Below are 25,168 nucleotides of genomic sequence, written 5' to 3'. Positions count from 1 at the left end.
ATACACATTTTGCCAAGACGTTCTTTCTGTAGGCTTTAATTCTGAAAAAGAAGAGGTATAATATAACAGGACACACAGAAATAAGCATGCTGTTAGGGTATGTGCACACGATGCAGAAATGCTCAGGATTTTTTCCTGAGCGTTTCTGCATCTCTCTGGCAGGAAAAAACGCATGCGGATTGTACATGTGGTTTCCTGCCAGGGGCATGCGGAAATGAAGCGGTCTTCACTTTCATTTCCGCATGCGGGTTGACAAGCGCTTCCCAAGCGATTTTAGCATCACTTGGAAAGTGCTTGTCAACTTCACACTACATAAATCCATGTGACGCGCCCCCTGGGCCTGTGTTGTGCAGGGAACCCGGAACCGGGCCTGTTGTAGAATGCTGGGGGTTGTAGTCTCCGTGTGGCGGTGACCTGGTCCGTGCCCAGGGTGGTCAAACCAGTGGCAGTCTTAATGTATAGCAAATGTCCGACTACGCCACCCGTGGATTGCGGTCAGTGGGGACCGCCGCTGCGCTGCCAACCGCTGAGGCTGATGTTGTTTGCGCAGCCGAGTATGGGATAACTCCCCACGGGAGAAGTATTGCCTCAGGGCAGCTAATGTGAGAGATGATGGGAGTGATGGTGTGAGGGTCCCAGTGCTAATGGTGCTGGTGCGGCAAGGAGACGTGAGGTGCAGTTCAGGGTCTTTACTGATGGTACAAGGCAGACCCTCCCGGGAGTACTGGCTAGTATAAGGGGCCTGGTCAGTCTGCGAGCAAGCAGGAGTTCCCCTGGCCAGGTGGAGTTGTAGGCCTCCCCGTTTATCTGCACTCTTCCTGGCTACCTTGCTGTCAGCGGTTACAAGTAGCCCACGTCCCTGAGCATACCGTGTGGTGCTCACCCGTATGGCTGGTGACTTGGGGCCTTCTGTTAGCCTCCGCTCCTGGATGGCGGCGCTGGTCCCTTCTTTGTGACTGAGCCTCCGGGCTTCTATGGCCAGAGGACCTGGAATCCCCTGCCGGTTGGTTTCTGCTGCTGGGTATATATCAGTCCCCACAGCCTCGGACTCCTGTGTCCGGTTTTAGTAACTTCAGCCAGGGCGAGCTATATCTCTGCTCACAGCCCCTGGCCTTCAGCTGCTGCTCCTACAGAGCTCCTGTTCTCACTTTCCCTCTCCAGACTCTGACTGCTCTGCTTGTTCTGCAGGCTCTGTCTCTGTCTAACCTAATCCCGCCCCAGACCCAGTTTATAAGGGCAGATTCCTCCCCTCCCAGGTCTGGGTGGGCAGTGTTGCATGCTTAGGGCTCCTGACCAGAGAAACCTCCCACTTGCTCTCAGACATAATATCTCTATTACTGTGGCAACCAGACCCCTGGGGTGTCACATTCCCCCCTAGTAAATTTTAGTACTCCGGGACTAAACACATTTTTAAAACATAATAACAGGGTATAACAATAATTCGATAACATATTTACAAGAAGCTGTAGTTCTTTAAAGGTCACGGGTGTCCATATCACCCAAGGTGAAGTTTTAAGGGAAGTAGGGGACCTGTCCAAAGCAAACCCCTTGTGTTGTCCTTGGGCGTGGCTGCAAGGCTGGAGCTAGCTACTTTGGGCCGCAAGTAGGCCACGCCAGACAGGTTTTCTCTTCCGCGGCCGTCTTCACAAGAGGCACCAAGGTGCAACTATCTACAAAACTGTTCCGGTTATCCAGCGTTCATAACCTGTTAGTCCATAAAAATCTGCAGGGTAACTGAGAAACATAATTAATAACAGGCAACAAACATAAACCATAAACAGTTAACAGATAAATTCACAGTGCATTAGTTTAGATTCTCCAGCGAGCGGGCATCTGACCTCTAGTGGACCTACGGAGCTCACTAACTGGTTCTGCACTACAGGGTGTAGGAGGTGTTATGGGTAAGCTGGGCAGCTGTCTGCGCACTCTTTGGCTCACTAGGGGCACGGCAGGCTTACTACTAGCAGAGGGTTGATCCTCCTGTACTGCTGGTGTGGACTCTTCTGCCTCTTGGGCCGGCTGCTCTTCCAGCTCTACCGGTTCCTCTGTAGGCACTTGCGGGGCTGGCTGGAGAAAGGTGAGGACGGGTACCACGACAGCGCCGTTTACTTGTGTCCAAGACCGGGGGAAGTCTCCGAGTACGGTACTGATCATTTCTTCCCTTTCCTCTGCGGGTTGAGGGTTTTCTTGATCTTCTTCAGGGCTTTGCAGCTGCTCGGGACACTTCTTCAGGTGGTCTCTGGAGACAATGGCTGTGGTTTCTCCTCCATCCTTACTGATTATGCAGATTTTTGGGTTCTCATGGCTTGATGGCAGTACGGTGTACGGGTCCTTCTCCCACTGGTCGTCCAACTTGTGGAGCCGCCTCTTCCTCTTCAAGACCTGCTCTCCAGGTACCAGGAGAACAGCGGGAGCATACTGGTTATAAGCCTTCTCTTGCCTTTCTCTAGCTTGAGACAGACTTCGCTCGACGCTCTCCTGTACTTTCCGATACTGCTGCTGCCGTTCTGTATCCCAGTCTGCCTCTGGCGAGGTGTCCTCAGGCGTCAGGACTCCCATATCCAGGTCAATAGGCAGCTTACCAGGTCTTGCTCTCATTAGGTAAGCCGGGGTACAGTTGGTTGAACCTACAGGGATGTGGTTATACAGGTCCACCAGATCGGGCAGTTTCTCAGGCCACAGATTGCATTCTTCCAGGGGCAATGTTTTTAGCAGATCTATCATCACCTGGTTCATCTTCTCGCAGAGTCCATTGGTTTGAGGGTGATAGGGCGTTGTTCTTATCTTCTTGCAGCCATAGAGGTTGCAGAACTCCTGGAAGACCTCGGCTTCGAAGGCTGGTCCTTGGTCTGTCAACACTTGGTCCGGGTACCCGTGTGGACGGCAGAAGTGCTGCTGGAAGGCTCTAGGTGCTGTTTGAGCCGTTAAGTCCTTGACCGGGACCACAACCAGGAACCGGGAGTAATGATCTACGATTGTGAGGGCGTAGACATACCCAGATCTGCTTGGAGCCAGTTTCACATGGTCCAGGGCTACCAGTTCCAGTGGCTGTCTGGTGATGATGGGCTGCAGGGGAGTCTTCTGGCTGGCTCGGTCTTTTCTTCTCAGGTGGCACGGGCCACAGTCTCTGCACCACCTCTCGATGACTCCTCTCATGCCTACCCAGTAGAACCGTTCACGCAACAAGAACTCCAGCTTCTTCCATCCGAAATGCCCTGCTCCGTTGTGGTATGCCTCCAGAACCATAGCCGCGTCTCGTCTTGGGACCACTACCTGCCAGGTCAACTCATGTGTTCGAGAGTTAACCATTCTCCGGCACAGCTTCTCCCTGTAGAGGAACAGCTTACTTTTCTCCTTCCACAGTTGCTTGGTCTCCTCCGGAGCATCTGGGTCAAGACGGGCATCGGCCTGGGTCAGCATTTCCTTCACCAAATGGACTGCGGGATCACTGTCTTGCGTCTCCGCCCAGTTGTAGTGGGGCAAGGGATTGAATGTCATGGAGCGCCTGTCCTTCACACGGTGGGAATACAGGGTAATCCCATGACGGTGGAACGCAGGGAGCTCAACTTCTTCCAGATCTTCTGGATCTTCCCCTACGTCCGGTAAGTTCGGCATTCTAGACAGGGCATCCGCGTTGGCATTTGAGCGTCCTGCCCGGTATCTGATGGTGAATTCAAAGTTGGACAGGCGGGCCATCCATCTCTGTTCCAGGGCACCGAGCCTTGCAGTGTCCAGGTGTGTCAACGGGTTGTTATCCGTGAACACGGTGAATTTGGAGGAGGCAAGGTAATGCTTGAAATGTTCGGTCACTGCCCACACTACTGCCAGGAACTCCAGCTTGAATGAGCTATAATTCTCAGGGTTCCTCTCCGTGGGCAGTAGCTTTCGGCTGGCGTAAGCGATTATCCGTTTTTTCCCTTGCTGGATCTGGGACAGTACGGCTCCTAGCCCGATGTTGCTTGCGTCCGTGTGGAGGATAAAGGGCTGGCTGTAGTCTGGATATGCCAGGATTTCATCCCCCGTGAGGGCCATCTTCAGCTGGCAGAAGGACTCCTCTTCCAGCTTTTCCCACCTAAAGGGCGGCTTCTGGTTTTTGGCTTTCCGAGATTGACCTATCAGGAGGTCCTGCATAGGGGCTGCCATTTTGGTGAAACCGGGAATGAATCTTCGGTAGTAGCCTACCAACCCGAGGAACTGCCGCACTTCCTTTATGCTGGAGGGTCTTGGCCAGTCCTTAATCACGGTGATCTTATCAGGGTCAGGAGCCACTCCGTCAGCACTCACCACGTGTCCCAGGTATTGCACCTTTGGTTTCAGGAGGTGACACTTGGAGGGTTTCACCTTTAGGCCGTAGTTTGCCAGAGCTTCGAACACTTCTGCCAGGTGTTTCAGGTGGTCCTCGTAGGTCTTGGAATAGACGATGACATCGTCCAGGTATAACAGGACCGTCTCGAAGTTCCGGTGTCCCAAACAGCATTCCATCAACCGTTGGAAGGTTCCTGGTGCGTTGCAGAGCCCGAACGGCATACAGTTAAATTCGCTGAGACCCATCGGGGTGGTGAATGCGGTCTTCTCCCGGTCCGCCTCTGCTACAGGAACCTGCCAGTACCCGCTAGTGAGATCCAAAGTAGAGAAGTTAGCAGATTTTAATGCAGCTAAGGACTCTTCTATCCTTGGTAACGGGTACGCATCTTTGTGTGTGATACGGTTGACCTTCCTGTAGTCTACACACATTCTCATGGTGTTGTCTTTCTTTTTCACTAAGACTAGTGGAGCTGCCCAGGGGCTACAGCTGTCCCTGATTACCCCAGCCTCCTTCATGTCTCTAAGCATCCCCTTGGCGTGTTGGTAGTGTGCCGGGGGTACGGGTCGGTATCTCTCCTTTATGGGAGGATGGTCTCCCGTGGGGATGTGATGTTCTACCCCTTTACTAGCCTGAAGTCTAGCGGGTGTTTACTAAACACTCTCTCGTACTCTCGAACCACCCGATAGACTCCCTGTTTCTGGTGTGAGGGAGTGGAGTCAGTACCCAAATGCAGTTGCTGACACCAGTCCTCCATTGGTTTCTTAGAGCCGTTACCTTCCTCTGGTTGAGATGGAGGCAAGGGTTCCACGGCCTGTACAGAGTTCTGGTTGATGGTGAACAATTTGGCTAGCGTGGCATACCGGGGCAGGTGTACTTCTCTCTCCCCGATATTTATGATGCGAACGGGCACCCTCCCATGGCGTACATCGACCACCCCCCGTGCTGTCAAAATGGTGGGCCTACTGTCTGAGTAGACGGGTTCTACCATTGCTTGGTAGTCTCTACCTCTTAGACCAATAGCTGCCCGGCACCAAATCATCATCTCACTTTTTGGGGGCATGGCAATAGGGAACTGGTCACACATTCTCACGCTACCTATCTCGCCACCAGATAGTTCCACCTGTTGCCGTTTCATCAGTGCCCGGATCTCTTTTTGGAGCACACGCTGCTGGCTGGAACTGGCGTTCTTGGCAACCTGTTGCAAAATAAGAATCACCTCTGCAAGACAATTTTCAATCACATTAGTTCCCAAGGTTATTCTAGGGTGACTCTCATGACGGTCTATGTCCACTATAATCAGTCCTTGTGCCGCCAGTTCGACTTTACCGATCTTAATGGTCACCTCTTTGAATCCCACCTGCGGCACGGGCTGACCATTGCTGGCGATGATACTCAGGTCGTCATCTGGGTAGCGGGTTATGTCCGAGTCATTCCAGTACTGTTTAAAGAGCACGTACGGGATGGTGGTCACCTGTGACCCAGTGTCTAGTAGGGCACTCATAGGAATGCCATCCAGTACCACAGGCAAGATTGGACGTCCCCCTACTATTTATCACGCCAGTTTGATGGGCCTGATGGTCTTATGCCTGGGGGTTGGCCCTCTACCCCAGGTTGTGCCCGTTTAAATGACAGTACCTTGCCACATGTCCGGGTTGATTGCAGCGGCGGCAGATGGGTCGTCCGTCCTCGTTGTATCTGTCGCTGGGTCTTCCTCTGGCCGGTGGGGTCCTCCTCAGTCGGCGCCACGGGACGTCCTCCGGTCCGGATGCCAGCTGGATCTTTCCTGGAGAAGAGACCTGTAAAGACTGCACAGTTCTGGTTAGCGCGGCAACGCTCTTAGTCAGCTCTTGGACCTGATGGTGCAGGTCTGTAGCCGGGTCACTGTTTAAAGCCTGCGCATCAGCTCCCACAGGCCCTGCAGACAAGGGCGCCGTCTCCTGGTGGTAAGTGATAGCAGGGGGCCTGTGGGTCACAGCGCCACCTGGTGCCGGTTCTCGGAGCACCTGGATGGCTCTGTCCTTGAACTGTGCAAAGTCCAGGTCAGGGTCCTGTAAGGCCATTGCCCGCAACTGGGTTCGGTGGGCATTGCACAATAGACCCTCAATAAATTGTTCAGTCAACAGCTTATCTTCATTTCCCACGCTGTCAGGGTCTGCCTGCTTAATGGCTCTCAGGGCCTCTTGTAGGTTTAGAGCATAGTCTCTTATACTCTCATGTGCCCGCTGATTACACCGGTAAAATCTGAGCTTTATTTCGCCTGAGGTGCGGGTATCAAATGTGTCTTTCAGCGGGCTAGTATTTCTCTGACAGTCCTCTTCCTCCTAGGTGGCCAGGACTTTACCTCCCTTTGGGCTGCCCCGATTAATTGGGCCACCAGGATGCTCACTTTTTGCTCTTCTGTGAGGGGGTACACCTGGAAGAGGCTATCCAGTCTTTCTCTAAAGTCATTTAGAGTATGTGACTCCCCTGAGTACTGGGGTAGCCAGGTTGCCCCCGGGATATAGGGCATGGTGAATGGCATGACTGCTGCAGCGGTTGCGCTGGCGGTGGCTGTGGCAGTGGAGCTCCCCTCGGTATCCGGCATCCTCCTCCCCCCTAGTGGACCGTGGCCTACCTTGCGATGCTCTTCTTCCGTAGGCCGCGGCTCCGCAGTCGATCGTCGGGGTTGAGGACCTGGCGTCGCGCTCCGATGACGTCAGCGTTGCTCTTCCTCCCTTCCAGGACCTTGCGCAGCGTCAGAGCGTGGGGCGGAACGTGGGGCGGAGCTTCGGATCTCGCGCGCTTTTGGCGTCCACGCCCCTCTTCTTCCCGTGCGGCGTCCCGAAGATGGCATCCGAAGGCGGGAAGAAGGCAGAAGACGGCGGGAAACGGTCCAAGATGGCGTCTGATGGCGGGAATCGGCTCCGGATGGCGGGAAACGACTCCGGACGGCGGGAAACTTCACCACAGGTAAGTATAAAAGTCTCTTTTTCAGGCACGCAGTACCCGGTGGTTGCGGGCACGAAATCCTGCCGACTACGCCAAAGTTGACGCGCCCCCTGGGCCTGTGTTGTGCAGGGGAACCCGGAACCGGGCCTGTTGTAGAATGCTGGGGGTTGTAGTCTCCGTGTGGCGGTGACCCGGTCCGTGCCCAGGGTGGTCAAACCAGTGGCAGTCTTAATGTATAGCAAATGTCCGACTACGCCACCCGTGGATTGCGGTCAGTGGGGACCGCCGCTGCGCTGCCGACCGCTGAGGCTGATGTTGATTGCGCAGCCGAGTATGGGATAACTCCCCACGGGAGAAGTAATGCCTCAGGGCAGCTAATGCGAGAGATGATGGGAGTGATGGTGTGAGGGTCCCAGTGCTAATGGTGCTGGTGCGGCAAGGAATCACAGAGACGTGAGGTGCAGTTCAGGGTCTTTACTGATGGTACAAGGCAGACCCTCCCGGGAGTACTGGCTAGTATAAGGGGCCTGGTCAGTCTGCAAGCAAGCAGGAGTTCCCCTGGCCAGGTGGAGTTGTAGGCCTCCCCGTTTATCTGCACTCTTCCTGGCTACCTTGCTGTCAGTGGTTACAAGTAACCCACATCCCTGAGTATACCGTGTGGTGCTCACCCATATGGCTGGTGACTTGGGGCCTTCTGTTAGCCTCCGCTCCTGGATGGCGGCGCTGGTCCCTTCTTTGTGACTGAGCCTCCGGGCTTCTATGGCCAGAGGACCTGGAATCCCCTGCCGGTTGGTTTCTGCTGCTGGGTATATATCAGTCCCACAGCCTCGGACTCCTGTGTCCGGTTTTAGTAACTTCAGCCAGGTCGAGCTATATCTCTGCTCACAGCCCCTGGCCTTCAGCTGCTGCTCCTACAGAGCTCCTGTTCTCACTTTCCCTCTCCAGGCTCTGACTGCTCTGCTTGTTCTGCAGGCTCTGTCTCTGTCTAACCTAATCCCGCCCCAGACCCAGCTTATAAGGGCAGATTCCTCCCCTCCCAGGTCTGGGTGGGCAGTGTTGCATGCTTAGGGCTCCTGACCAGAGAAACCTCCCACTTGCTCTCAGACATAATATCTCTATTACTGTGGCAACCAGACCCCTGGGGTGTCACACATGCAACCGGCATGGATTTATATAGTGTGTGAATGTCAAAAAATAAAAAATAAATATATACTTTACCCTCTGATGGCCCCCGGTGTCCTGCTTCGCTCGGTCCCGGCTGCCGGCAGTGAAGACTTTAGAACCTTCCGACGTCAGCGTCACGTGACCGGTCACATGACTCTGACGTCAGCGTCACGTGACCGGTCACATGACTCTGACGTCAGCGAAGGTCCTTCTTCATTCAACCGCGAAGTGCGGGGAATCAAGCAGGAGGGCTGCACGGGCCGTCAGGAGGTGAGAATATATATATTTTTTATTTTATTCTTTTTTTTTTAATGGTACCTGGGTCTGGATGAGAGTCCTCTCATCCACACCCGGGTACCATCCGCACATTAGACCGCATGAAAAGCACATGAACATATACAGTGATGCGGATTCCATGCGGTCTAATGCAAGTCAATGGCGGCAAAAGAGCAGCGTTTCCGCAAAATTAATTGACATGCATGCGGATTTCAATTGGGGAACATTGCTGCCCTTCTACCATGCGTTTTTCATGCGCTTCCGCAGCGTTTACGCAACTGCAAAAACGCCGCGGAAACGCATGAAAAACGCATCGTGTGAACTCAGCCTTACAGTGTAACCCAATGAATTAGGTTATGACCTGGAAATATGGGCCCCAAGTTGCCGTCTGCTGTAAAGACTTAATATTCTATTCTGTATTGAATGATCTTAAGGGTAATAAGCACAAGAAGAACAGTTACTTGCTCCAACACCTTTTAATGCTCTCACTATTGTAAGACTACAATATGTTTACATGTGGTGTAATTATTGAGGATTCACCATCAATATCTGCAATAAAGTTCAGTACAGAATTTGTGTTTATAAAGGAAAAATATCTGTGCAGATTTGAGAATTTCTTTTAAGACATGGATGCTCTTAAAAAATATATATTTAAAAAAATAAATCCAACGCAGTTCGCTCTGAGGTCTGTGCTGCCTGCTCCGTTTGGAGGACCCAACTGCTCAAGCCTGTGATTGGCAGCAGCGCTCAGGTGACTAGAATCGGATGTTTCCTTATTGTTCCCATCACAGCCTCGGTGCAGGAAATTTTGGGAAGTGAGTGACGTCCTACACTAAAACTATGACAGGGACATTGATCTCTTCTTCAGTCACAAAGAGGGGGCATGATTATAGCACATGAGGCCGGACTAGTCCTGGCCAATAGATAAAGCCGCCCCCCTCCGAACTAGTCCCGGACAATAGATGCCCACCCCCCTCTGGACTAGTATTGGCGGCCAATACATTGCGCACCCCCACTTCCCCCTCTGGACTAGTCCCAGACAATAGATGCCGCAGCTCCCCCCTCCAGACTAGTCCCAGCCAATAGATCCCCCCCCTCTGGACTAGTCCCAGCCAATAGATCCCCCCCTCTGAACTAGTCCCAGCCAATAGACCCCCCCTGGACTAGTCCCAGCCAATTTGCCTATTGCTAGCAGCGATGTAAGAAATGTTTTTACTGCACATAGCAATCAACTTTTGATTCCTGCATCATAATGAAGGATAATAGCAGTTTGGGAGACTTGGAGGACATGACAGGTTTCCTTTAATAGGAATATCCCATAAAGTGTCATACATGACAAATCTATAGACTGCGTCTCTTGTTGGGATACCCTTTTCACTTTCCAGTAGCATAGGATTTTATAGCATAAATATAAAAAAACACTGAAAATTATAGTGTGAAAAACCACATGAGGGTAGTTTAACACGGATCGTTTTTTTTTTAAAGAATGCCATGCTTTTCTACTTTATTTTAATGGAAGGAGACGAACATCCAGGTTTCCTGGCCTAGATCCTCCTTTATTCACTACATTGGACACACCAGACAAAGGTAGTAATTAATACTTACGTTTCTCGAGCAATTATCCTGCTACCGATGGAACTGCTATCTCAAACAGCTCTCTTGGTATGGAGTCACGTAACCGTTCACACATTGCTTTACCCACTTCATACGCCTTTTCCCTAAGTTAAAGCGTGAGCTCATTAAAAATCACATGTAACTCAATTTCTTGTTAATTGGGGTTTATTCACCTTTGTAAAGCCCATCTCTAACGAAGAACATATCCTCTACAATAACGAGTATAAAGAAGCCCTTTAACGAGTCCTCATCTACCAAGTACCAATAATTTCTATATAGTGGCTTCCAGTCTATATAGGCACCCATCAACCTGCCATAGATGTTATTACCCAGTTTCCCTCAAACATGGGGAAGAAGCACATAAATAGGCAGATTTAACATTCAGGACAGGAGAAAGTGGCATGTCACCCAATAATAGACCAGCCCTCCGAATCAAAGGAGAACCTTTCTAGGGACCCCAACCAGTCACCCCTCCCTTAAATTCCAGCTCTAGGGGCTACATACAATTTACTATTACATATGTAATCTTCCATTTTCCCCTTAAAATAATTCATTAGGTTTCATGGCCACAACACTTACTTATGTGCAATAGTCACTAGTTCTTCCACCGGCCAACCATTCAATAAAATATTCATTTTCACCAGATCAGCAGGTTAGTATCCCGCGTCTTCATAGTCAAAGCTATATATCATAATAACATATGTATTCGTCCATTAGAAATGTTCTTACACTAATCAAAAATTGCAGATGTTCTAATACATCAAGTCCATGGAAAGTAGGTAGACCCAAACAGATATATTAACATATAAATCGGATGGTTCTGCCATTACATCCATGGTGTAGATCATGAAAATTAAGCAATATTTGACATTTACGTGAAAAAAAAAAAAAACAATCCAGGAAGGAGTTCTGACATTTACATAATATGGCGCCACCTGTTGTTTAATTTGTACAGCAACGTCAGGTCCGTCTACTGAGCTAAGTGCTAGAGGACACACATGCTCAGTCTCCGCACAGCCAGATCTCTGTGTCTGTGCACAGAAAGCTATTCCCATTGGTCCTTCACAGTGAACAGAGGATAACTGTGCAGAGGACAGGATGGGGGGACATAGGTCCATTAGCATTCAGCTTATTAGATGGACATGCAAATTGAAACACACTTTGAACACCAGGTGGTGCAATACTTAACTTCAATTTTTTTTTTTTTTGTAGTTGTACTTTCAAGTAACGTTTACGAATAACCAGTCTTGTGTTTGTGCGTAAGGTATAACACTTTCTGGCCATTATAGGACTTGTTTTTCTGGATAGTCACCAGTTTTCCCCTCTGCAGGCTTTATCTCTTAATTTTCAACAGATGCTGAGCTGGAGGGAGGAGACTCCTGGCAGCTACAGAGGGATTCTTGCTCTTTATTCCTTAGTTAGCACTAGAGATGAGCGGTGTTCGAATCGAACTGTTCGGCGAACACGAACGATTTGAAAAAAATTCGGCTGTTCGAGGCTATGTTCGATAACTGTTCGTGCACCAAAATCATAACTGGATTTTTTCTCAGTAATGCTGAAAATTAATGTTAATGCGCAGTTTGAGTGTACAGCGGGGCAGGGGATGGATCTCTGCAGAAATAATGAAGATCTCCATTTTTTTTCTCTTTCCCGCATTTACAGTGGGGAGGTGCAATCTGTCAGCCTATCAGCAGCGCACACACGGAGCGAAGTGCTTTTTTTCACACAAGCAATGGCATGTGCCATTGGCAGTGTATGTCACATGTCCAGCCATTTTCCCCGTCGCCACCATTTTCTCACTGCTGCAGCTGTGTGTTAGACGGCACCGCTGTTGCTGTGTGCGCTATACTTTGTTAATTTCAAGCCAATTTTCGCACAAATCTACAGATAGCTTGGGAGTAGGGAATAGTTGTGATTGCAGTCCTTTTAAGGACTAGGTTACATCATTTCCTATGACTTTTATCAGGCAGGTCTGTGCTCTTAAATAGATAGGTTGGGAGTAAAGACTAATTGTAATTGCAGTCCATTTCAGGTCTAAGTTACATCAGTTCCTATCAGTTTTTGCCAGGCAGGTCTGTGCCAGTGCTGTGCAAGCTTTTTTCACAGCATTTGGCTAAATCTACCAAAGCAAATCCTTTTTGGCCTCTTGCAGTGTGTGTTAGTCAGTGGAGTAGTCTATCTGTGTTGCAAGCTACACCACCTGTGTATAGAATACCAATTTTATTACTGCACCTAGTGAACTAAAACCTTTTGGGCATAGCATCATTCTATTAGTCCATCTATACTAACCTCCACCAGGTTGCAAATTCAATATAATTTTTATCTGCATCTAGCTCTGAAAAAATATTTCGGCTTGTAGCAGTGTGTGGGACTTGTTCTATTAGTCCATCTATACTATCCTCCATCAGGTTGCAAATTCAATATAATTTTTTTCTGCATCTAGCTCTGAAAAAATATTTCGGCTTGTAGCAGTGTGTGGGACTTGTTCTATTAGTCCATCTATACTAACCTCCACCAGGTTGCAAATTCAATATAATTTTTATCTGCATCTAGCTCTGAAAAAATATTTCGGCTTGTAGCAGTGTGTGGGACTTGTTCTATTAGTCCAGCTATACTGACCTCCACCAGGTTGCAAATTCAATATAATTTTTTTCTGCATCTAGCTCTGAAAAAATATTTCGGCTTGTAGCAGTGTGTGGGACTTGTTCTATTTGTCCATCTATACTAACTTCCACCAGGTTGCAAATTCAATATCATTTTTATCTGCATCTAGCTCTGAAAAAATATTTCGGCTTGTAGCAGTGTGTGGGACTTGTTCTATTAGTCCATCTATACTAACCTCCACCAGGTTGCAAATTCAATATAATTTTTTTCTGCATCTAGCTCTGAAAAAATATTTCGGCTTGTAGCAGTGTGTGGGACTTGTTCTATTAGTCCATCTATACTAACCTCCACCAGGTTGCAAATTCAATATAATTTTTGTCTGCATCTAGCTCTGAAAAAATATTTCGGCTTGTAGCAGTGTGTGGGACTTGTTCTATTAGTCCATCTATACTAACCTCCACCAGGTTGCAAATTCAATATAATTTTTTTCTGCATCTAGCTCTGAAAAAATAGTTCGACTTGTAGCAGTGTGTGGGACTTGTTCTATTAGTCCATCTATACTAACCGCCACCAGGTTGCAAATTCAATATAATTTTTATCTGCATCTAGCTCTGAAAAAATATTTCGGCTTGTAGCAGTGTGTGGGACTTGTTCTATTAGTCCATCTATACTAACCTCCACCAGGTTGCAAATTCAAAATAATTTTTATCTACATCTAACCCAGCCAATACTTTTGGGCTAATATCTCAGTTTGGCCACTCAGCTCTGCTCGGTTCCCATCCATTGTTTTTTGTGCTAACAACTCCAGAGTTGTGAATTAGTTAACCACCAAAATGAGTGGAAAAAGGCCTGCTGCTGGTGGAAAGGGGAATAGGCATGTTGGGAAGGGAAAAAAAGGTTGTGTCCGTGGGGTAGGTGTTAAAGCAACAGTAACATCTGCAGAAGAAAGACCATGTTCCAGCCAAACTAAGATGTCTACTTCTTTTAGCGGACAATGTGATAAGATCCCTTTCTTACGGCCACGCCAATCGCTACAAATTCCAGATGAGGCACAAAAACAGCAGGTGCTTCAACGGATATCAAGTGCTCCTTTAAGTGGGCTCTCCTCCACCTCAACTTCAACATCACAAATACTCCAGTCCTCAGAGGTGTCACCCCAATCGCACTTGCTTCCTCACAGCTCCCAAGTCTCCAGCTGCCCATCTGAGTATGGGGTAGAACAGATGGTTGAGTCTGCAGAGCTGTTTACTCATACTATAGCCTGGGAATCAGAGGTTGGCTCCAGAGCTTCTGTGAATCCAGACGAGGAAATGATCTGCACTGATGCCCAGAATCTTTATGAGTCGGATCCAGGACCAGATGCAGAAGGTTCTGACCATAATGTCGACCCAAGTTCCCAAACTGTAACTCCTGTTGGTGGAGACAATGAGGAAGACGATGATGAGACTCAAATACCTGATTGTAGCGACAACTTTAGTTTTTTGTCAGGGCAGGAAGAGGTTGGCTCTGAGGACGACGGGTGTGATAACACACAGGGTGATGATGACGAGGTTGGAGATCCCACTTACTGTCAACCCACAGTCAGCCAGTCGATGAGGTCAGCAGAGGAGGTGGAGGAGGATGCTAGTGACGACAAGGTCAGGTTGCGCCTTCCTGGACAGAGATGTAGTACTGGAAGCACGTCAACAACTGCATCCTCAAACAAAACTCTGCCTCTGACCACAAGTCGGGGTGGCTCTTCAGGTCGCATGGGTGCTAAGCCTTACATAGCCTGGGCATTTTTTCAGATCGATAAAGATGACCCAACTCGTGTTATCTGTAACATTTGTCAGCAAAAGCTAAGTAGAGGCCAAAAAATACATAGTTTGAGTACTTCATGCATGAAACGGCACATGGATATGAAGCATAAGTTGCAGTGGGAAGCTCACTGTGCTAAAATGCGGCCTAGCCGGCCGGGCCAACCACCGTCTGCCACATCTTGTGCATCCGCGGCCTCTTCATCCTCTGTGACTGGGGGGACAGCAGTCACACCTGTTTTGGGACGCAGACCTGCCAGACTTAATAGCTGTCTACAAATATGTCAAGGGCTGTCACATTGTAGAAGGATCATCTTTATTCTCATTTGCACAAGGAAAGACTAGAAGCAATGGGATGAAACTAAATGGGAGGAGACACAGATTAGATATTAGAAAAAACTTTTTGACAGTTAGGGTGATTAATGAGTGGAACAGGCTGCCACGAGAGGTGGTGAGTTCCCCTTCAATGGACGCCTTCAAACAGAGGCTGGACAGACATCTGTCTGAGATGATTTAGTGAATCCTGCTTTGAGCAGGGGGTTGGACCAGATGACCCAGGAGGTCCCTTCCAACTCTACCATTCTATGATTCTATGATTCTATGATTCTACCTCTTTACCCGCAACAGCCAGCGTGATTGGCAGGTCATCATTTTCTATGGAGGTGGAAACACCAGCTGGTGTTCAGCGCCGTCCGACATCGATAGCACCACCTTTGGATCAAGGCAACCTAATATGTCCGCCTGCATCTTCCTCACAGACCGGTAGTTTGCTGGGGACACCCTTTTCAACCCCGTCTAAGCACAACAGCCAGCCCTCGGTCCCTCAGATGTGGACAAGTAAAAGACCATTTCCTCCTAGCCATGAGAAAGCTAAGAGGTTGAATTTCACCATCTGCAAGCTCTTGGCTACAGAAATGCTGCCTTTCTGCCTTGTGGACACAGAGGATTTTCGAGACCTTATGTCCGTCGCAGTGCCCCAGTACCAGATGCCCAGTCGGCACTACTTCTCAAAGAAAGGTGTTCCTGAGCTCCACCAGCATGTCGCACACAACATCACCGCTTCTTTGAGAAACTCTGTGTGTGACAGGGTGCATTTCACCACAGACACTAGGACGAGTAGGCATGGACAGGGGCGTTACATGTTGCTGACTGGGCACTGGGTAACTATAGTGACAGCAGGACAAGGGGCTGCTGTCCAAGTCTTGCCGTCCCCACGAGTTGTGCGTCAATCCTCTTTATCTCAAAGTTCCTCCACTGCTTCTGCCTCCTCAACCTCCTCTCGGTCCTCCACCTGCAACCAAAGCCTGTCTGGTCATGTCACAAGCTTTCTAACTGCGCAGAAGTGATACTGCACACCTCCTTACTATGCTGGCAGCAGGGCTCAACGTCATCAGGTGGTTTTTACTTTGAAATGTCTGGGAAATGTGAGTCACACAGCTGAGGAGTTGTGGTCAGCTCTGGAGAACCAGTTTCATAAATGGTTGTCTCCACTGGACCTGAAACCAGGGAAGGCCGTGTGCGACAATGCTGCAACCTGGGTGCGGCCCTTCACCGGGGCAATGTCACACACGTGCCTTGTATGGCTCACGTGTTGAACCTGGTTGTCCAGCAATTTTTAGGCCACTATCCCGGACTAGATGGCCTTCTGCAGAGGGCACGGTCGCTGTGTGCTCACTTCCGCCGTTCGCATCCCGCAGCTCAGCGACTTACATCTCTACAGAAGTCGTTGGGCCTGCCACTTCAACGGCTAAAATGCGATGTGCCTACCTGGTGAAATTCAACTCTGCACATGTTGCAGCGACTGTGACAGCACCGACAAGCCCTGGTGCAATACGTTCTGACGTATAGCCTGGGACAACGAGATCCAGAAGTGGGGCAAATCACGCTGGAGGAGTGGTCTCAGATCAGGGACCTATGCACCCTTCTGCACAGTTTTGAAATGGCGACGAAGATGTTTAGTGCTGACGATGCCATTATCAGCATGACTATTCCGGTGATTTACATGCTGGAGCACATGTTAAACAGAATTCAGAGTCAGGTGGTGGCACAAGAAGAGGTGGAGGAAGTAGAGGAGGAGGAGTTGTATGTGGAAGGGCTAACATCTGCAAGGTCCAGACGATCGGCAGCACCAAGGCGGCAGGCATGTGAGGGTGGGGGAGAAGGTTTTACCAGGGCGCATGGTAGCAGCCAAACTAGTGAGGAAGGTGCAGGAGCCCAGGAAGAAGTGGAGGATGAACTGATGGAAGACTCATCAGATGAGGGAGACCTTGATCACATTTCTGTTGTGCGAGGTTGGGGGGAGAGGACAGAGGAAGGAAGCATGATTGTTACCTCGCCACCAACACAACAGGGACTTGGTGCTCCTGGATGCGCAAGACACATGAGTGCCTTCTTGCTGCACTACCTGCAACATGACCCTCGAATTGTGAGAATTAGAAATAATCCTGACTACTGGGTTGCCACACTGTTAGATCCCCGGTACAAAAGTAAATTTGCAGAAATTATTCCTGCCATAGAAAGGGATGCACGCATGCAGGAGTATCAGCAGAGACTGTTGCAGAATCTTACATGTGCTTTTCCACAAAACACCAGTGGTGCACATAGTGAATCTCACAGTTCCAACTTGCCAACCATGAGACCGTCGAGTGTTCAGCACTCAAACCATAACAGAAACACAGTATCTGCTGGTAACATCAATTTTGCGGAATCAATTCACCACTTTTTTAGCCCATCCTTTGCAAGGCCACAGGAGACAAGAAGTCTGACACATAGTCAACGCCTAGAGACGATGGTACAGGAGTATCTCCAAGTAAACATTGAAGCCATGACTGTGTCACTGGACCCTTGCTCTTTTTGGGCTTTCAATCTGGATAAATGGCCGGAGCTCGCCACTTACGCCTTGGAGATCTTGTCATGCCCCGCAGCCAGAGTTCTGTCTGAACGTATGTTCAGCGCTGCTGGTGGTGTGCTGACAGATAAGCGCACGCGGCTCTCCACTGATAATGTAGACAGACTCACGTTCATAAAGATGAACAAATCATGGATCCAAAACGACTTTTCTACCACTGTGTCATCCTGGGGAGAGTAAAAGCTTGATGATTTGTTAAAATCACCTCACCAACCGTTTTAAGCTTTCAAATTACTAATCATGTTTATCTGTATCTTGGCTGGAGTATAATTTGGGCCTTGTAGCAGTGTGCAGTACTGATTCTATTAGGCAATCTATACTAAACTCCACCAGATTTAAAATTACTAACCATGTTTATCTGTATCTTGGCTGGAAAATAATTTGGGCCTTGTAGCAGTTTGCAGTACTGATTCTATTAGGCCATCTATACTAAGCTCCACCAGCTTTCAAATTAATAATAATTTTTAGCTGCATCTAGCCTGGAAAATAATTTTGGGGCTCCTAGATGTGCAAGACACATGAGTGCCTTCTTGCTGCACTACCTGCAACATGACCCTCAGATTGTCAAAATTCGAAATAATCCTGACTACTGGGTTGCCACACTCTTAGATCCCCCACACTCTTCGATCAACCTTTTCATTTTAATAAAGAACAAAAAAATGGTCATTTTTGAAATTATAAGCATTAGCAGGTTATTAGAAACTGAAATCAAACAGTTTTCAACTCAAAACTTTATTCTAGGTGATGTTACATTTGCACATAGGACCCCTTGTTCGAAAGGAGCTTCTGAACTCTCTCTTCCATTGAATTTGTCAGGTTTTGGATGGTTTCGGCTTCAATTGTTTTGCATGAGGACAGAATACCCTCCCAGAGCTGTTGCTTAGATGTGAACTGCCTCCTGCCATCATAGACACTCCTTTTCACGATGCTCCAAAGGTTCTCAATGGGGTTGAGGTCAGGGGAGCATTGGGGTCACACCATAAGTTTGTCCCCTTTTATGCCCATATCAGTCAGAGATGCAGATGTGTTATGAGCAGCATGAGACGGTGCATTATCATGCATGAAAATGATCTTGCTGCGGAACACACGGTTCTTCTTCTTGAACCTTGGCAGGAAGTGCTGTTTGAGAAACTCCACATACATTATGGAGTTCATCTTTACCCCTTCAGGGATCCTTAAGGGGCCGACAATCTCTCTCCCCATGATTCCAGCCCAAAAGATTACTCCACCTCCTCCTTGTTGGCACCGTAGCCGTGTTTGCATGGGGTGTCCATCAATCAGCCATCCTCCACTCCATCCATCTGGACCATCGAGCGTTGCACGGCACTCATCGGTGAACAAAACAGTTTTGAAGTCAGTCTTCATGTATTGTTTGGCCCACTGGAGCCGTTTCTGCTTGTGTACAGTGGATAGAGGAGGTCGACAGGGTGGCTTACGCACAGCTGCAAACCTCTGAAGGACCCTGCATCTTGTTGTTCGGGGGACGTTGGAGGCACCAGCAGCTTCAAAAACTTGTCTGCTGCTATGACAAGGCTTTTTTGCCGCCGCTCTTTTAACCTGACGTAATTGCCTGTAGGAAAGAGTCCTCAATTTTCCCTTATCAGCACGCACACGTGTGTACTGTAAATCAGCTACATACTTCTTGATTGTGCGATGATCATGATGAAGTGTCTTGGCAATGTTGTTTGTACTTGACCTAAACACTCCACAATTTGTTGCTTCTCAGCAGCCGACACATCCTTTTTCTTTCCCATTTTGGCAGAAAATGTAGGCTGCTTAATAATGTGGGACAGCCTTCTTAAGTAGTCTTGCCTTTCATTGGACACACCTGCCAAACTAATTAGCACAGGTGTCTGCAATTGCTTACAGTGATATAAAGAGCCCTGACACACATCACCATCAATAAGTTTAACTGACAAACAAAAAAATTCTTCCCTTATCACTCCTAAACACTTTTTGCATAATAATTTGGAACACAGTGTTCATGTGCTTTTCCACAAAACACCAGTGGTTCATGTAGTGAATCTTACAGTTCTAACTTGCCAACCATGGTCTGTATGGAGTTGTTCAATAAAGGGCCCAAAATTAAGATAACATAGACGGTAGAGGTCTCTATGAATACGAATTCCTAAGTATTTGATACCCTGTGAGGGCCAGGCAAAGGGAAAGTTGGACTGGATGGAATCCTGTATGGATTTGGGGAGGGATCGAGGGCCTCAGACTTCGCTGCATTGATTTTAAAATTTGACCATGTAACAAAGTGATCTATTTCAGCCATAACAGCAGGGATGGATATATGTGATTGAGTGATATATACTAGAACATCATCAGCAAATGCAGAGCACTTGTACTCGGTGCCTCCCACCTCAATCCACCTAATATTGGGGTTATGGCGAATTGATGAGAGCAGGTGCTCCGTCACTAGGATGTATAAGAGAGGGGACAGAGGACATCCCTGCCTTGTCCCATTGGTGATTATGAAAGGTGATGAAAATGTTCTGACGCGCCCCCTGGGCCTTGGGACACCCGGAGCCGGACCCTTTTTGGTGGATGCTGGGGGTTGTAGTCTCCGTGGCTGCGACCCGGTTCCGTTGCTCAGGGCGGTCAAACCAGTGGCGGAACTATTTATGTGGTCTTGATGTTTAAATGTCCGACTACGCCACCCGTGGATTGCGGTCAGAGTGAATCGCCGCTGCAGGGCAGACCGCTGAGGCTGGTGTTGTGGGTGCAGCAGAGCATAGTATAACTCCCCACGGGAGGAGTATAGCCTCAGGGCAGTGTATGCGGAGGATGGGGGTGATGGTGCAGGGCAGCAGCAGTAACGACACAGAGTCAGTGATGCAGTCCAGGGCCTTTACTCACAGTTTTTATTATCCAGACCACATCTGCAGGTAACGGCTGCCCACGTCGTACTGTGCTCACCAAGTGAGGGGCTCGGCCAACTCCCAGATAACTTTGGAGCGCTTCACAGGACCCCCTTTGTGTGTGCTTTCTCTGGCCTTTCTTACCCCACCAGTGACCACGCTTCTGTCCGGCTGCCTTGGGCTTCCTCTTGGTAAAATTGGCGCCAGTTTCCCTGACCCTATGTGGTGCCTTCCTAGCGGGTGTAGCGAGGGGTTGCGCCACATAAAATGTCACAGCCTCCAGTTTCTAGCTGAGGGTCGTTTCCCGCCTCCACTACTTTCTGGGACCGGTCTCCCCCTTTGGCCTGACCCCTCCACGCAGGTGGATTCGGGCGTGCGGTGGCGACTCGCCAGTCCGCACCCCTGGGATCCCCTCGTTCCTCGTTCCTGGAGCTTTCTCCGCTCCTCTTCCTTCCTTCTCCCTCTTCCAGGCCTGGGCCTCTGTTACTAGGCCAGCCTCCGGAGCAGAGCTCATGCAGAGCCCCTGCTCCCTGTCACTTCTGCTCAGACTTCTCTGCACTGAACTAAGATGGTGCCCACCTTTTATACTCCCTTCTCAATGCACCCAGGAACTGCTTACTCCCTGCTCCTGCACTACAGGGTTCCCCTTCCTCGGTGTTCCCTCCCCCCACTCCAGCCAGGGACAGGGACTGTCGTGCCCATCTCAGGGGCATATTGGTCGCCCTGCCCCACGGCAATGTGGTGTAATGCATGCAGGTGTCGGGGTCCTGATCCACACTCCATCCTTACCTGAGAGTGAGATATCACACCTCTGGGTGAGGTGCAATACCTCTGTAGCAACCGAGCCCTCGGGGTGCTACAGTTCCATTTATCTTCAGCCTAGGTGATGTATTGCGATACAGGGCTGTGATTTTGGCTATAAAAAGGTCCCCTAGACCCCTACCCCAAGCTTTTTAAGAGAATAATATATGGCGTGCCAGAAGACTCTATGGAATGCTTTCTCAGCATCCAACGAGAGTATCTAATTACAAATTTTTAACTGCATCTAGCCCAGGAAATACTTTGTGCCTAGTAGCAGTGTCTGCTAGTCAGCGGATTATCCCAGCTGTTAAGCAAGCTACACTACCTGTAGTTTGGACACTTAATTTTTTCAAAGGAAATGCTTCGGGCCCCCAGGATACTCAGTGAAGAGCATCGGGAGGCACCCCAAGGCACAGGGGCTGGGACTGACGGTAGGATGCCTTGCGGTGGACCGCCAAGCTCGATCCTTATAAAAGCTTTTTAACTGCAGAAGCTTTAGTGGACGCTATTGGAGCTGGAATTCCAGCAGCTGCTGGCATCAGACTTGCCCTCCAATAGATCCTTGTAAAAGGATTTAAAGTGTACTCATTCAAATTAGAGAGACAATTTAAATGAAAAAGCTTAGACCTGCCTCCACCGCAGGGGGGCTCGCTCAACCCACCAGCGGACAGGCACCAGTATTGGGAGAGGGGGGCTGGCCGTCAGGGTCCAACGCAGCTCTGGCACAAACACGGCGACACGGAGGTCGCACAGGCAGGAACGGACTGGCCATGTCGGCTTCGCACTTTTTTGGTTTTAGAAGGGCATGACATGCCTATATCTGTGTCTCCCCTCCTTTTACTCCTCCACCTCTTTTCTTTTCGCATGACTATATGTACTTGTCACTTTTCCATGTGTTAGTTGTGTCTTCTGAACAGTTTGTCAGCTTTTGGACACCTTTGAAGTGTTTTCTATGTGTTTTCTATGTGTTGCTATGTGTTTTTGTTTGCCTGCCATTGGTTTTAACGGTGTTCGAAGGTGTTCGTCGAACAGTTCGATGAACAGTTCGTCGAACATACGGGTGTTCGACGAACCGAACCGAACTCGAACACTACGGGGGTGGCTCAACACTAGTTAGCACATAGATGACAAAGCAAAGGCATGGAGGACATTATTATTATTTCTTTTTAAAGCACCATTAATTTGTGGGTGCTGGACTTGTGAACAGGGTTATATACATATAACAAGTAGACTGGTACAGAGAAGAGGACCCCGCCCTCAAGGGCTTATAAAATACAGGGCAATGGGGAAGTTGACAGAAGAACATTATACAGCAGTACGGAGCTGTGTAGCTGTGCATCCAGCTCTTATGTAAGGTAAAACACTTAAGAGGAAGCTCAGTCCTCATTTTCCTCAGTCTGTGTCTCACTCCTCCTTCCACTCTCCATAGAGTATAACGGGCAGCGTCACGACACCACAGTGAGCCTGCTGTCCGTCTTCTCTCAGCAAGTTAGATTTGAGTTATTTTTTTTTTTATGACAAGTTCAGGAGGTAGGGGGAGTGGATAAGTAAGCAGATTTCTCTGATCAGATATATTACAAGGTGTTTTGCTTTGTTTTTTAACAATCTCCTGTTCTATTGAGTTATGTAAAGCTGGTAGAAAATACAATTTCCTTTTATATCTTGTAAATTGTAAAGTTTAATATTTTATGATGAACACAGTGCATGTGATCTCCGTATCAACAAAAGCTTCCAGGCTCTCTGCAAAAACGTGAAGACCTATGGGCTTCTTGGCTCGATACTCCTGGCCTAGCACCACTGAGATTCACAAGGTTTAGGTTGCTAAACGCTGTCAAGATTGAGACCTTGGAACGGATTTGGTTTCTTGCTCTCCTTTCCCGATTATGTACACCCTGCTATGGTGTACGGTTTTATGTACTCTCATTTATTGCTGCTGGAGAAGGTAAACCTCATAAGCCCCTTATTCCTCGAAGAGTCCGAGACCACTAGAGGAGGCCCTAGGAGATTACCTTATGGGGCATTCTGATCTTTTTGTGATAATGTGCCTCAAACTTGACCAAATAGACTGTCAGTCTCTTGGAGTTGGAGTTGAGTAAGAAGAAAATGTAGAACAATCGTACCATCTTTCGACTATATAGATATATCTTGTTTTGGGAACAGCAAAGGCCGGGCGGAAGGGGTGAAGGCTTTGCATGGTTTTGTAGGTCTCGCCTTGCATATCCTGAAGATAAGGATTTTAAGTTGTCATAAAAATCAACCACAACTTCCTTCAATGGGAACAAATATTTCATCATGATCTGGTGTTCGTCTATGTAAAGAAAGCTCTTCTGCTCTGCTCACCGGGTCTGCGGAAACAAGCAATTGGCTTTATTGGAACGTAGTTCACATTGGCATCACGACTGCCATTCCTCATGGAGCCATAAACCAAGAGATCAGTCTTCTAAATGAAACAAAATGAATCCTTGTGGGTCCCAATGACTTATAATTGGTATATCCGGTCTTCGTTATTTCTACATACATTACCACTACCAAGGGGGTACATAGGAATCATGGGGCCCCATAGCAGAAGCTCTAATTGGGCCCCCCCCCCAAAAAAAAAATTTAAATAATTGTCGGGGTCACCAAAGATCAGATCTCACAACTTTCCATCCTTTACATAGTGATTTTCCTCCAGCTGAAGTCCTAGATCTCTCTTTCATTGCCCCATAAAGTGTGGTGCCAATAAAAGGGCCCCCCAAACACAGTATGAAACCCCCATGGTGAATTCCTCCACATGCACAGTATAATGACCCTACTGTACCCCACCTCAACTCCCAGGGTAAATTATGCTGAACCCAACACAGTATTATCCCCCAACTGTGAGCCGCTAGAGAGGATGGTACATAATAAGGGAGGGTGTTATACATAATAAAAGAGGAAACTATATAACTAAGGATGGCGCTATACATAATAAGTGAATACACTATATACTAAGGGACTGTGATATACATAATAAGACTACATTCCTGTATCAGTGTGCAGTGTCGGTGTGCTGCCCTGTTTTACCGACGCATTGAGCATGTCCTATTCTAATCCTCAAAATCGGATCAGAACAGGACATTCTCTGACCCTCACAGATCTCATTCTCAGATCCATGATTTTCATGGATGTGTGAATGGATCTATAAAACTGTACGAGTCCGTGGACCAGCCGATAAAAAATCTGGCAGCACACAGGCATTTCACACAAATGTGAGAATGCAGCCTAAGGGATTTTACAGAGAACATTATCACTCCAAGTCACACAGTGCAGATACAGAATAATATTTACATCCAGGCACTTACCGCTGACGTCTCATCTGATCAGAGTCGGTTTCTGCTGCTTCTTCTCCATCTGGTCAGACCTTCATGTCGACATCCCCCAGCCACGACTCATCTTGTCACGATGATCTCCAGCCTAGAAAATAACAAGGTCACATATTGTATGCATACATGTGTCTCCCCTGCTCTGCGCCCCTGAATACAGATATGTACCCCCCCCATTAATATACTATTAGCCACTTAGTAATCAAAATATTAAGTGATAAGCAGCACTGTGCCCCCCATTAACTATAATCTTCACCAGCCAATAATATAAATTTTTCAGTCTCTGTGACTCTCCCCAATTAACTGTAAGGCTATGTGCACACAGAAAACATACAAGGCTTCACAGTACAAGCAAAGTGAAACCCCCATAATTGCTCTCTCCCAGCACCCCCATCATTGCTCTCTCCCACCACCTCCATCATTGCTCTCTCGCAGCACCCCCATCATTACTCTCTCCCAGCACCCCTGTCATTGCTCTGTCCCAGCACCCGCGTCATTGCTCTGTCCCAGCACCCTCATCGTTGCTCTCTCCCAGCACCCCCATCATTGCTCTGTCCCAGAAC

The 25,168-nt window shown here is 48.5% G+C and overlaps 1 pseudogene; it reads right to left on the bottom strand.

Annotated features, from left to right (window-relative positions):
• LOC141246302 (translation factor GUF1, mitochondrial-like) overlaps positions 1-25,168 on the bottom strand; it is a 48,696-nt pseudogene that overhangs the window by 9,865 nt on the left and 13,663 nt on the right.

This window comes from Phyllobates terribilis, unplaced genomic scaffold (genome assembly GCF_046119375.1).
Source record: "Phyllobates terribilis strain yellow unplaced genomic scaffold, ASM4611937v1 Scaffold_2425__1_contigs__length_132829, whole genome shotgun sequence".
In the NCBI taxonomy this organism is placed as follows: Eukaryota; Metazoa; Chordata; class Amphibia; order Anura; family Dendrobatidae; genus Phyllobates; species Phyllobates terribilis.
The sequence above is the reverse complement of the archived record's forward strand: the minus strand, read 5'-3'. Positions and strand labels throughout refer to the sequence as shown.